The sequence below is a fragment of the Anolis sagrei genome, chromosome 11, assembly GCF_037176765.1.
Source record: "Anolis sagrei isolate rAnoSag1 chromosome 11, rAnoSag1.mat, whole genome shotgun sequence".
NCBI classification, from domain to species: domain Eukaryota; kingdom Metazoa; phylum Chordata; class Lepidosauria; order Squamata; family Dactyloidae; genus Anolis; species Anolis sagrei.
Genome location: NC_090031.1, coordinates 11,160,094 through 11,167,355, shown reverse-complemented (window position 1 = coordinate 11,167,355; position 7,262 = coordinate 11,160,094).

Sequence of the window (7,262 nt, the reverse complement as noted above, 5' to 3'; positions counted from 1 at the left end):
AAAGGAGAGATGTTGCTCCAAAGAGGGTATGTCAGTCTCCTTTAGCAGCCTTGTGTTGTTTTCTTCTCCTTAAAAAAGGTAAAGGTAGTCCCCTGACATTAAGTCCAGTCATATCTGACTCTGGGGTGTGGTGCTCATCTCCATTTCTAAGCCGAAGAGCCAGCGTTGTCCATAGACACCTCCAAGGTCATGTGGCTGGCATGACTGCATGGAGCGCCGTTCTTCTCCTTAGTGTGTGTTTATATCTATGTTTTACTGCTTTAGTCTATTTAAAAAAATTAGTATCTACGGTTAGGAGAACTGAGAAATACTGATAAGCATCGTATTAATTATATACAGGTGAAGAGTGCCAAAACAGGACCAACACGTATCGAAACTAAGAGCAACACTTCTTTTGCTCTTAGTAAGTCAGAGGGACGTGACCCTCACATAGACATAATTATCAAAAAGTAAGATCTATGCATGGAAAAATATTCCAAAATGAATTGTATCAATTATTGGGAGAATATGACAAGAAGAATCCTGGACTGATGAGACTGTTCAGGACCTATTCTGTACAAAAGCACAGAATTAGATGATTTCCATTCACAGAAAAGGGGAAAGTTTGGGTTCCTTGTCATAGTTTTATTTTTACTAGGGATGGAAGTCTTGGCTCATTTCGTTCTGAAAGCAATGAGTAGTTTCAGCAAGAAATCAGTCCTGGACTGAAAATGGTTTTCAAAAAATTTTCGCATTTGGGAACTTATTTCTGTGCAAAATTCACATATTCTGTGCAAAATATGTTGTAATTGTGGATCAGATTCTGTACCAAATTTGGATTTTATTTTTGTGCTGAGAAGACAACATTTTCAGTGCAGAAAATATTTTCTATTCAGAAATATACCTTTTTTTTCTTTTGCACAGGAAGTGCCTTAGTTGCAAAAAAAAGTATATTTCTGCGCAGAAAATATTTTCTGCACAAAAAATGTTTTCTCTGCACAAAAAACCTGCCATATCCAAATTTGGTGAAGAATCAAATCCCCAATTACAATATATGAGGGTTATCTGGAAAGTAAGATTACAAGGCACATAGCTCTTGCGAGAAATTTTCTTGAGGGAAGTGTGTAGCTGAAAGCTAGTGGAAACAATCGAGCAGTGCCAATCGTCAGTAGCTCATCAACTGGCATTGTGGTGAAGGTTAGAGATGAGCGTCCTCATTACGTTTCCCTCAAAAGGCAAAGATCACACTGTAATACGCTACCTAAATGCTAAGGACATGAACGCTGCTGCGATTCATCACAAAATCATTTCAGTTTATGGAGGTTACACTCCCCCTAAAGCCACAGGTCCGCAGTTTGGGTGTCCTCTTGGATTCTTCGCTTACACTTGAGGCTGAGGTGTTGGCGGTATCCGGGAGGGCCTTTGCGCAACTGAGACTTGTGCGCCAACTGCGACCATACCTCGTGAAGGCTGATCTGGCCGGGGTGGTCCATGCCTTGGTCACCTCTAGAATGGACTACTGCAATGCGCTCTACGTGGGGCTGCCCTTGAAGACGGCTCGGAAACTTCAATTGGTCCAGCGGGCAGCAGCCAGGATGCTAACCGGGGCTCATTATCAAGAGAGGTCTACCCCTCTGTTTAAGGAGCTCCACTGGCTGCCATTTATTTTCCGAGCCCAATTCAAGGTGCAGGTGCTCACCTACAAAGCCCTAAACGGTTTGGGACCACCCTACCTGCGTGACCGCATCTCCATCTACGAACCCACACGCTCGCTCCGGTCATCTGGGGAGGCCCTGCTCGTGATCCCACCCACATCGCAAGCGCGCTTGGTGGGGACACGGGACAGGGCCTTCTCTGTGGCGGCCCCCCGACTTTGGAACGCCCTGCCAAAAGATCTCCGTCAGGCCCCTACTCTAGCTGTTTTCAGAAGGAATTTAAAAACTTGGCTGTTCCGTTGTGCCTTCTCTGATTAGGAAGCCCCACCCCAAGTCCTAGTAGCACCTTAGCATAACTAATCGTCGCTGCACACCGTACTTTTAATCCTACGTGCCTCCTGCCATTCAGCACTTTTAACCTTGTACCCCATTGCGCCGGCCGAACCAGTTTTAACAATGTCTTGATGTATTGCCATTGTCGTTATTTCGCTTATTGTTTTGATTTGCTTTGCTATTGTTGTGTTATGTTTCCTATTGTATTGTGTTTTGAGGCTTCGGCCTGTGTAAACCGCATCGAGTCCTCTGGGAGATGCTAGCGGGGTACAAATAAAGTTAATAATAATAATAATAAATAATAATAATATGGAGAGGACGTAATGTCAAGACAGCATGTGACAAAATGGATACGGAATATATTATGAGACTATGAAGAAACTTCACAGAGCCATCCAAAACAAGTGTCGTGGGATGCTGACTGCGGGAGTCTGTCTCATTCATTACAATGCACGTCCGCACATTGCTCATGCAACACAAGAGTGGTTGACTTCATTTGGTTGACTTCACACCTCTCACAGCCCCAATCTCATACCCAGTGACTAATATCTGTTCACTAAATTGAAGGAATGCCTTAATAGAAAACAACTTTCCCGCGATGACAAGGTGAAAATTGTAGGTTTTTTCGGGCTATATGGCCATGTTCTAGAGGCAATCACTCCTGATGTTTCTCCTGCATCTATAGCAAGCATCCTCAGAGGTAGTGAGGGTCTGAGGATGCTTGCCATAGATGCAGCCGAAATGTCAGGAGAGAATGCCTCTAGAACATGGCCATATAGCCCGAAAAAACCTACAACAACCCAATGATTCCAGCCATGAATGCCTTCGACAATACAAGGTGAAAATCGAAATAACAAACTGGCTGAAAATGGTGGAGGGAAACTTCTTTGTCATGGGAATCAAAAACGCGTCCTACAGATGACAAAATGTATTCGACTGAATGGTGATTATGTGGAAAAATAATGTAGTACCTATGCTATAATCCATGTTTATTAAAATATATTCATTCTTTGTATTTTAAAAAAATCTTGTAACTTTACTTTCCAGATAACCCTTGTATTCTGCACAGAATATGTGAATATTGCACAGAAATAATTTCCCAAATGCGAAACATTTTTGAAAACTATTTGCAGCTCAAGAGTCATTTCTTGCTGAAATTACTCATTGTTTTAAGAATGAAATGAGCCAAGATTTCTATTCCTAGTTTTAAAAAACTTTGACAAGGAACCCAATCTTTTACCTTTTCTCTGAATGTCAAACTTCTCTTAATTTTGCTTGAACGTAAGGTGTTTGTACTCACAACATTACAAAAACCCTCATGATTTTTTAAAAGCATGTCTACAACTTTGAGATTGAAAATCTATACTTGGAGTGAACCAAATTTAATTTTCATTTTTCTTGGGCCTTTTTGTGTGTGTCAGAAGCTGCTTGAGAAGTTGCAAGTCGCTTCTGGTGTGAGAGAAGTGGCCATCTGCAACGTTGCCCAAGGGGACACCCGGATGTTTTGATGTTTTACCATCCTTGTGGGAGGCTTCTCTCATGTCCCTACATGGGGAGCTGGAGCTGACAGAGGGAGCTCAATCCGCTCTCTCTGGATTCAAACAGCTGACCTGTCGATTAGCAGTCCTGACAGTACAAGGGTCAACCCATTGCACAGAGGTGGCCCTAGGTAATTTTCAACAGTAGGCAAACAGTATTTTGCCCCCCCCCCAATCATTGATATATATTTTCTGTTTGTCGTGGGAGTTCTGTGTGCCATATTTGGTTCAATTCCATCATTGGTGGAGTTCAGAATGCTCTTTGATTGTAGGTGAACTATACATCCCAGTAACTACACTTGCCGCATTTGCTCCCTTGCTTGGCTCGCTTTGGGTCTGGAGGCATGCACCAAAAGTCAGCTAGCAGTCGGGGAGAGCCTCGGCTTTCTTTTTTTTTTTTTGAGGGGGCGCTCCTCAAGTGGCAGTCGAGGGGCATTTACAGAGGCGCCTCTGCGCCCCTGGCGAAAAAAAAAGTTTTCTGCGACCGCTTACTTCGCGTAATGGATGAGCCGCCCCTGCCATTGCACCACCAGGAGCTCTTCTTGGGCCTAAATTTGGAACTACTGAATCAACGATAGGCTGTTCGGAATTGTGGGAGTCGAAGTCCAAAACATCTAGAGGGCCAAAGTGTGCCCATGCCTGATCTACATTAATTGAGATGACTCAAAAGACTTGAGGCTGTGGTTGGCATATTTGGATATTTCATGAATCACGCACATACACTCCAACATACCAGAAGCAAATTGCCAATTCATTTCTCTGCCCCACCTTGCAAAGATACATGACTCTCTCCCCAAAATCAACTGCAGTAAGAAGCATATATTTTGGCAATCGTTCAGGCCCAAGAACAAGAACTCCCCAAATCAAAGCTTGACTTTCACCCCTCTTTTCCCCTTTCTTTTCCTTTTTCAAAGACATAAACAAAACACAGGTAAAACCTAGAACAAACCGACAGTTACAACCAAGTGACACTGGAATGGAGGTAGCTGAAGCCTGCTTCCAAAGGACTGTTTCAGGGTTTGAAAATTCCTCCTCTTAATTTATGAAAATATAAATTAATTAATTAAAAAAAAGGTTAGGCCCCCAACCAAGTATGTTTGGTAAGGAAATGGTTCTTCCTTCTTTCAAAGAGTCAAAAGTCTACACTATAGACGATGTTTCATGACTTTATGACTCCGCAGAAACTCAATACAGGCTTGTTAGTGAATTGTGAAGATGCGTGTTGTCTAGACTCAAATGTGCATCAGGCACTTGAGATGTTCGTTGGACATTTGTGAAGCACACTAAGCTTTTCTGATGTGCGTTCACAGTTCTAATGTGTGCTAAGCACTTCTGAAACACGTTGTGCCCTCCTGTTGCGTAGCAGCAATTTTGGGTCCAGCGATTACCAAACTCGTGTCCTCCGGGTGTTTTGAATTTCAACTTATAAGGAGTTGTGGTGGTGCATTGTGTTAAACCCTTGTGTTGCTGAACTTCCAACCTGAAGGTTGGCAGTTCGAATCCGTGGGACGGGGTGAGCACCCACTGTTAGCCCTAGCTCCTGCCAACCTGGCAGTTCGAAAACATGCAAATGTGAGACTATGCATTGTCGAAGGCTTTCATGGCCGGAATCACTGGGTTGTTGTAGGTTTTTCCCGGCTATATGGCCATGTTCTAGAGGCATTTTTCTCCTGACATTTCGCCTGCATCTATGGCAAGCATCCTCAGAGGTAGTGAGGTCTGTTGGAAGTAGGAAAATGGGTTGATATATCTGTGGAATGACCAGGGTGGGACAAAGGACTTTTGTCTGCTGGAGCTAGGTGTGAATGTTTCAACTGACCACCTTGATTAGCATTTAATGGCTTGGAAGTGCCTGGGGGGAATCTTTTGTTGGGAGTGATTTGTGAGACTATTTATTTATTTACTATATTTGTATACTGCCCTTCTCTTAGGTAACTCAGGGCGGTTAGGTGACTCAGGGCGGTTTCCTAGCCGATGAGCTTGTATCCGTAGACACCTCCTGGTCGTGTGGCCAGCACGACTGCTTGGAGTGTCTTTTTTTAATTAATACGTATCACTTGGGTGGGAAAAGGCAAAAGGACACTCCAAGCAGTCATACTGGACACACAACCAGGAGGTGTCCATGGACACAGGCTCGTCGGCTTGGAAATGGAGAAAAAGTACCTTCTCCAGAGCCGGAGATGAGCACCACCTCCAGAGCCAGAAATGAAAGGAGAAGCCTTTGCCTGTGTATTTTTGTCTCATTGTATGTCACTGTAACAAGGCATTGAATATTTTCCTGGGTTTGGGTTTGTTTATATATATGTACTTTAATCCACTCTGAGTCCCCTCAAGGAGAAAGGTGGAATATACATAAGGTGTTATATTATTATTATTATTATTATTATTATTATTATTATTATTATTATTCTCGTACCTCCCAGCAGTCTCCACCACTCTGACCAATGTTCAGATATGACACCTCGAAGACATGAGTTTGATAACCACTGTTCTAGTTACTACATCCCCAAGAGCATACTGATACCCACCAGTGCTAAGACGTATTATATTTTGAGTGTTTTATGTTCCTAAAATGACTTTTAATCCTTAATCCTTTACTTTTTGACATAGCCAAAGGGAATGTCTTTCACATATTGGTTGGAGCCCCAAGCTGAACATAGGCCTCGATGTGCAGATGATGAGGTTCTAGCAGCAAGAACTGCACAAGGAGTCCAATGCCTTGGTGAAAAGGAAGAGACTGAGTCTAGAAGTGACAATATTGAAGGAGTTGGGTGAGGAAAGTCTTAATTACTTGTCTCACACAAGAAGGGGGTTTTGTTTGAGACATTAATACTGTGATAAGCGTTCTACAAAGGGAAAGGATTCGTAGCAAGCCCCTTCCCCAATTTTGGAAGACGTCATTTTCCTGGAGCAGCTATGTTTGTTTGTTACTGCAAAACTTGAAATCCTGTTTTGGAGCTGGAGAAGTTTAACAGGGTGCTTCCAGAGAGCACCAAATTGTGGATTTTAGTTGTGGCAAAAAACAACAACAAAACCCAACTAACTAAACGCACAGATGTCTATAATATACAGTAGATAGGAAAGAGGGTGTATGGTATAGAGTAGTGTAATACTTCTCATATAGGTATTCAATTTATCCACATTTCACATAAGTATACTCTTAACTTCTGCCAACCTAGCAGTTCGAAAACATGCAAATGTGAGTAGATCAATAGGTACCGCTCCGGCGGGAAGGTAACGGCGCTCCATGCAGTCATGCCGGCCACATGACCTTTGAGGTGTCTATGGACAACGCCGGCTCTTCGGCTTAGAAATGGAGATGAGCACCACACCCCAGAGTCAGACATGACTGGACTTAATGTCAGGGGACTACCTTTACCTTTACCTTACCTATACTCTTTAACATGTGGTATACCTCACACAATTTTACTCCAAACTTGATAAGATTCTCAAGTGTAACCAATTAACAATGCATACTTAACTTAGATTTCTTGGCCATCCCTGACACCCAGAAACAACAACAATAATAAAGGACTGAAACTACAACCCTGTGGAAAAGGACTTATCCAAGAGTAATTCCACGTCAACTTCACTTATTTGAAGAATTTGAACTTTTATGTGTACTTTAATCTGTTTTTTTGACTCTATGAAGACTTTAGAACAAATTTAAGACGGCAATAAGACCATTTTTGGACTTCAATTGTTCTACAGAACCAAAACGACTACTACTGGACTGTACAATTAGAGTAAGCGTTAC